The following is a 7,967-nucleotide window of genomic DNA, read 5'->3' on the forward strand; positions in this document are numbered from 1 at the left end:
CGATATTTATAAGACTAGATGCAATATTACAAGATATCACTATAGGTCTTATGACTATGAGAACAAAAACAAATACAGAATTCAATAGTTCATTAGAAAATTGCGAGAAAAAAAATGCGGCAGCCATTTGAACCATATCTTATTATCTGAAAATTTTATCTATGCTCCGTTTAAGCTCTTCTCAAAACCAGTGCGAGCTATTAATATAGGATAATGTGATAAGATTTCAACAGAATCCAAAAGTATCCAAAAATCTTGTGGCATCGAAGCAATAAAACCAGGAGTTAGAAGAAAAACAGTCAGCAAAATATTCTCGATTGCTGTAGAAAGAAAGGAGGGGATTCTGGTCATTATTGAGAATTTCTTAAAAATCATGAAACTAAGTTTAAAATGGTTAATGTTTAAAAATTTTCTTTGAAAAGTTATTTTTAAAATCTCAACAGACAATAAGTTCAATAGCTTTCAACAGAAGTCAATAAATACGCTCAGTCGTGACTTGATAGAAGGACAAAGATGTTTGTCATGCATGCGTAGTCAATAGGATATCACAATAAGTCTTATGACTATGAAAACAACAAGAATTACAGGCCCAAAAAATCAGTGAAGGTGCAAGAAGAAAGTGTCGAAGCCATTTAAACCGTAAACTTTTTTCTAAAATTTTATTTGTGATCCATTTAAGGTCTTCACAAAACCAACCGGAGCTATCCAAATTAGGATAATGTGATAAAATTTTCCATTGAATCAAAAATACGAAAATATCAAAAAATTTTAAAATTGTTTTTGATATCTTGTGGCATCGAAGTCATAAAACCAATAGTTAGAATTTAAAACCGCTAAGCAGATTACTTGTGGTCGCAGTAAAAAGGGAGGGGATCCTGTCGGTACTGAGGCTGACTTACAGTTTACAAAAATAAGTTTATGATCGGTTAATCTTCAAAACAATTTTTTCGAAAAATTATTTTTGAAGTCTTAACAGCCATTAAATTCAATAGCTTTCAACAGAAGCCACAAATACGCTCAGTAATGACTCGATAGACGTACAAAGATTTTTGTCAGGCATGGGTAATCAAAAAGATATCACAATAGGTCTTATGACTATAAGAACAAAAAAATACAGAAACCAAATTTTCGAAAAATTATCTTTGAAGTTTTATTAGCCATTAAATTCAATAGCTTTCAACAGAAGTCAACAAATACGCTCAGTCAAGACTCGATAGAAGGACAAAGATTTTTGTCATGCATGGGTAATCAACAAGATATCACTATAGGTCTTATGACCATGAGAACAAAAACAAATACAGAATTCAATAGTTCATTAGAAAATTGCGAGAAAAAAAATGCGGCAGCCATTTGAACCATATCTTATTATCTGAAAATTTTATCTATGCTCCGTTTAAGCTCTTCTCAAAACCAGTGCGAGCTATTAATATAGGATAATGTGATAAGATTTCAACAGAATCCAAAAGTATCCAAAAATCTTGTGGCATCGAAGCAATAAAACCAGGAGTTAGAAGAAAAACAGTCAGCAAAATATTCTCGATTGCTGTAGAAAGAAAGGAGGGGATTCTGGTCATTATTGAGAATTTCTTAAAAATCATGAAACTAAGTTTAAAATGGTTAATGTTTAAAAATTTTCTTTGAAAAGTTATTTTTAAAATCTCAACAGACAATAAGTTCAATAGCTTTCAACAGAAGTCAATAAATACGCTCAGTCGTGACTTGATAGAAGGACAAAGATGTTTGTCATGCATGCGTAGTCAATAGGATATCACAATAAGTCTTATGACTATGAAAACAACAAGAATTACAGGCCCAAAAAATCAGTGAAGGTGCAAGAAGAAAGTGTCGAAGCCATTTAAACCGTAAACTTTTTTCTAAAATTTTATTTGTGATCCATTTAAGGTCTTCACAAAACCAACCGGAGCTATCCAAATTAGGATAATGTGATAAAATTTTCCATTGAATCAAAAATACGAAAATATCAAAAAATTTTAAAATTGTTTTTGATATCTTGTGGCATCGAAGTCATAAAACCAATAGTTAGAATTTAAAACCGCTAAGCAGATTACTTGTGGTCGCAGTAAAAAGGGAGGGGATCCTGTCGGTACTGAGGCTGACTTACAGTTTACAAAAATAAGTTTATGATCGGTTAATCTTCAAAACAATTTTTTCGAAAAATTATTTTTGAAGTCTTAACAGCCATTAAATTCAATAGCTTTCAACAGAAGCCACAAATACGCTCAGTAATGACTCGATAGACGTACAAAGATTTTTGTCAGGCATGGGTAATCAAAAAGATATCACAATAGGTCTTATGACTATAAGAACAAAAAAATACAGAAACCAAATTTTCGAAAAATTATCTTTGAAGTTTTATTAGCCATTAAATTCAATAGCTTTCAACAGAAGTCAACAAATACGCTCAGTCAAGACTCGATAGAAGGACAAAGATTTTTGTCATGCATGGGTAATCAACAAAATATCACTATAGGTCTTATGACCATGAGAACAAAAACAAATACAAAATTCAACGGTTCATTAGAAAATTGCGAGAAAAAAAATGTGGCAGCCATTTGAACCATATTTTTTGATCTGAAAGTTTTATCTATGCTCCGTTTAACGTCTTCTCAAAACCAGTGCGATCTATCAATATAGGATAATGTGATAAGATTTCAACAGAATCCAAAAATTTCCAAAAATTTAAATTTTTTTTTGAAATCTTTTGGCATGGAAGCAATAAAACCAGGAGTTAGAAGAAAAACGGTAGCCAAAATAATCTAGATTGCCGTAGAGCGAAAAGAGGAGATTCTGGTCATTATTGAGAACTTCCTAAAAATCATGAAACTAAGATTAAAATTGGTTAATTTTCAAAAAAATTTTTGAAAAATTATTTTTAAAATCTCAACAGACAATAAGTTCAATAGCTTTCAACAGAAGCCACAAATAAGCTCAGTAATGACTCGATCGACGTACAAAGATTTTTGTCAGGCATGGGTAATCAAAAAGATATCACAATAGGTCTTATGACTATAAGAACAAAAAAATACAGAAACCAAATTTTTTTCGAAAAATTATCTTTGAAGTTTTATTAGCCATTAAATTCAATAGCTTTCAACAGAAGTCAACAAATACGCTCAGTCAGGACTCGATAGAAGGACAAAGATGTTTGTCATGCATGGGTAATCAACAAGATATCACTATAGGTCTTATGACCATGAGAACAAAAACAAATACAAAATTCAACGGTTCATTAGAAATTTGCGAGAAAAATGTGGCAGCCATTTGAACCATATCTTTTTATCTGAAAGTTTTATCTATGCTCCGTTTAACGTCTTCTCAAAACCAGTGCGAGCTATCAATATAGGATAATGTGATAAGATTTCAACAGAATCCAAAAATTTCCAAAATATTAATTTTTTTTTGAAATCTTTTGGCATGGAAGCAATAAAACCAGGATTTAGAAGAAAAACGGTAGCCAAAATAATCTAGATTGCCGTAGAGCGAAAAGAGGAGATTCTGGTCATTATTGAGAACTTCCTAAAAATCATGAAACTAAGATTAAAATTGGTTAATTTTCAAAAAAATTTTTGAAAAATTATTTTTAAAGTCTCAACAGACAATAAGTTCAATAGCTTTCAACAGAAATCATTAAATACGCTTAGTCATGACTTGATAGAAGGACAAAGATGTTTGTCATGCATGGGTAGTCATTTAGATATCACAATAAGTCTCGTGACTATGAATACAACAACAAATACAGGCAAACAAAGAAAATCAGTAGAAAAGTGCGAGAAGAAAGTGTCGAAGCCATTTAAACCATAAGCTTTTCTCTGAAATTTTTAATCTATGATCCATTGAACGTCTTCCCAAAACCAACGGGAGCTATCCAAAATAGGATGTGATAAAATTTCAAAAGTATTGAAGAAAATAGAAAATATCCAAAAATTATAAAATTGTTTTTGAAATCTTGTGGCATCGAAGTCATGAAATCAATAGTTAGAAGATAAGACCGCTAAACAGATTAGTTTTGTTTGCAGTAGAAAGGATGAGGATCCTGTCAGTACCTACAGTTAACAAAAAAGGTTTATGATTGGTTAATGTTTGAAAAAATTTTATATAAAGTCTTATCAGCCATTAGCTGTCCAATCAAAGCACTGAATAGCTTCACCAATGCTCATTACGAAATCCATCGCACTTTTAGTCAATGATTCTATGCCTCAGGGCTCCAAAAGTTCAGTAAAACTTCGAGAAGAAAATCAAAATTTCTTTAAAATTTACAAAAGCTCTTAGTCGAAGCCATAAAAAAATGTGCGATTCCTTGAAAACGTTTTTGTTCATTAGGCGTCCTTTTACTGTAAATCAGGTTTATCATTAACCAAACATCCATATGAAAAGTGACAAGTCGCTAGGTGACCTAAATAATATGAAGTTTTCTAAAAAAACAGCTCTCGAATAGAATTCGAATTTAAAGTAAATTTCCCTATGAGACCAGAACTAGTCTTTTTTATTACCTTTCGTGTATGAAGAATACAAAATTGTTTCTTTTTGTGGCGTAAATTGTAATTTTGAATGCAATATTTTTAAAGAAAAGATCATGATTTGAAGAAAATTTACACTAAAAGTGAACAAAATCATACCAAATATCAGGTGTTCACACAAAACTTCAATCCGCGATAACTCCTCGAAAAATACGAAATTTAAAAAATTTTTTAATTTCAAATTCTAGGCTGGACGAACTTTTTACTGATACCACTCACATTTCTCTACGATGAATATATCGATCGGCCAAAATTGACGAACAAAAAAAAACCGATTTGAGTATATAGTTCCTTCCCCACAAGTGGGGTCGGAACAATTAAGATGAGTGTTTTGAGGATACAAGGCGCAGTGGAAGAAGAGATTGCATGGGTAATTGAAGCTCGATGGATGCGAGAACTGTTTTGAAAATGGACTGAAAGCTCTGAAAAGATGAGAAGTTTCAGCAGCAGTGGAGTTTCATTTCATTTATGGTTTCACAGCAGTCCCCCCCCCCCCCCCCACCGCTGAAGACATCTTGTTGAATTTAAAAAATGCACCCCTGATATCAGTCCGAAAAATTTTATCAAACCAATCACGTAGAAATCGCTCGTTTGCCAGCGTCAGTTAATTTTGTTGTCTGACAATTGATGTATAAATGAACGCCTAATTTTAAAGTTATGGCATTTAATCAAATTTTATACTTTCTATTGACAACCGATGTCTGTTTTTTGACATTTTAAATTGTTTTGTTTTTATGGTTAAGTGGTTGAATATTATCAGCAAATAGAAATGCAGCAGCTCAATGTAATATTCCCGGTCCTAATTTCGCAGTATCATTGCAATATTTGCTTTCAATTTGGTTTCCAATCAACAATATAAACAAAACAGTTGTCATCAAAATGTAAATGCCTAACGGCTAAGGATAGATATCTTCGCGATTGTGACGCAATATATAGCTATTTATCTATTTAGCTAGTTGGCAATTATATTGAGCTATTATAAGCTTAATTTTTGCAGGTTGCACACAATTATGTGATCAATTAGCATTGCTGCATCGTAATGGTATGTAAGGTCTCGTGATGCATGTACGTCACGTTCTGATTAGCTGTTCAATGTCGTTCTTTGTTTGTTTATTTTTATAAACATTTCCATGGGTTTAATATCCGCTGGGTAGAATTATTAGGTATCAGGGGACACGTTATGGTTTCATATTATGGTAATGGAGGCGTCATCATTACCTCACGTATCTTGCTCATATTCTAGCAAAGGAGCCTCAAAACATAGGAAGCTATTCCATGCTTAATCGACTATACACAACGAAACCGCTATTTATATCACAGAGTTTCCTTTGTTGTGATTTCACTTTTTTAAAGAAAACATGTTTGTGAAACATAACTTTGAAGTCTTGAGGGAATTTTGATGTATTTTTGCCCTGCTGCTTATATTCGCTGAATATTCGATAAAATTTAAGTATTCATGATCCTCTGCACGAAGTTGAAAACGGTGAAATTGAAAGTTGATCAAAGGTTGATGGCAGCACATTGTTTTCCTTTAAAAGAGTAAATAGCTTTGCGATCAATTTTTCATTTTTTGAACTTTTTTACCGTTTCAAGAGGTATTTACTAGTCATTTAACCGTAAGGTTATTATTTAGACGGCCTTTTTCATTTTTGCAAATTATTAAAGTGTAAATATGATTTTCCAACGTATTTTGGACGGAAACATGTTTATGAAACGGGACTCTTTTATCGGCACTTGAAAGAATTATCATTGTTTCGCGTGACTAGCTTTTCATCTCCAGAAATGAAAACAGTCTCAAAGACACATTGGGCCTTTAAGTCGATGTAAATTGTTGATTTTTTTCAAAGGGTGGTTCAAGTTTCAAATCTATCAGACTTTTTAACTTAAATTTTCATCTTCACTTTAATTTGATCAGCCCTTGAAATTTGTTTTTCAGTAGTTTGAAATTTTTGCAAACAAGGAGGCTCGATGATCTGCGGTCGCACATAATGTTCCGACACTGCTCATCCAAATTCTTGGCTGAAATATATACCAAATCAAGTGCAGATAAGAAAAGGCAAAATAATAAAGAGTATATCATCCTTTGTAATTTAAAAATGATGAACTCTTGAATTAGGACATGACGTATATACCACCGAGTTCATTACCAGTCTGTTTTCTTGCACTAGAATGAACAACAAATGAATTGAGTAGCAGATTTCACAGAAAGGATTCAACAATTTTTGAATTCGAATTTTTCTATCCAATTTCTTAAACCCATACACCAATGTTCTTCAAGCAATACTACTTTATGATTATTTAAGTTTACCCCTACTTAATTTATTTTTCATCCTCAAATTAGTTTCATTAGTGCGCTTTGAAAACTAAAATTCAGAAGAAAGAGGATGTTAATGACCCGCATTTTAACATTATTACGGTAGCGTCAGCATCTGATAATGAGCAGAATCTGAGCAAACTTTAAAAGAAATGGAGAAAATGTGACAAGATAGAAATCCATTTTCTTCAGAATATTAAGATTAAATTAATCTGAAATATTTACGTTGAACGAATTCACTATTTACCACAACAAATTATAATTTTGAAGAAAACTACCTGGAAAAAATTAAAGGAAAGGGAAAGAAGCATGTTTCAGGGAACTCGAAACTTTTTTGAAAGTTAGTTGAGTTGAAGTTCAGAACACGTAGCCGCAGTTAAATCATTGACATCCTAATAATCTTTAATAGTATAAAATTGCATACATCTTATCTTCAATGAAGTTAGCGACAGAAAGTGATACCAATAATTGATTTTAAGATCCAAAAGTTCACAAAATTTTTGTAACAAATGTAATTTTTGTCGTCAGCAATTTCAGCTACAAATTACACCACTACGCCACTATGACTATACTAGAATACTGATGAGACCTGGTAATATTGAGAGTTATAGAAAAACATTAAAAAACTACGGACAAAACAGTTTTTTCTTAAAAATCAGAGTCAATTTTCAAGAATACAAACCATCCAATTTCTTGTTTGCACTAGAAGACAACAGCTAGGAGTTGTCATTAATGTGACTAATTTAAAAGTCTGAAAGAAACAATAAAAAAGAGGCAAGTTCGATTGCTCATTCGAATGCTCAATGATTCTTTCATTATTGAGATTAAGTGACATTGTCACACAATATGCAAAACTGGAAGCAGGCCAAACGATAATACACGGTGTCGAAGCACAAAATGTAAAATATATGTATATATAAAAAAACACTCGCAGTTTAAATTAATCTTCGGGTTGCTGCAAGTGAGAGAAAGAGAAGTTTTACTAAAGAAGTTTTGAGTTAAAGCTAACGCCTGTTGTTGGTGGCGAGCTAAAGGCAAAAGTGATCACAAATAAAGCATGATCAAAATATAATTATATCACTCTTTAAACAAAATGAATAAACTATTGTTAATTA

The sequence above is a fragment of the Convolutriloba macropyga genome, chromosome 7 (genome assembly GCF_964194025.1).
Source record: "Convolutriloba macropyga chromosome 7, txConMacr16.3, whole genome shotgun sequence".
NCBI lineage: Eukaryota > Metazoa > Xenacoelomorpha > Acoela > Convolutidae > Convolutriloba > Convolutriloba macropyga.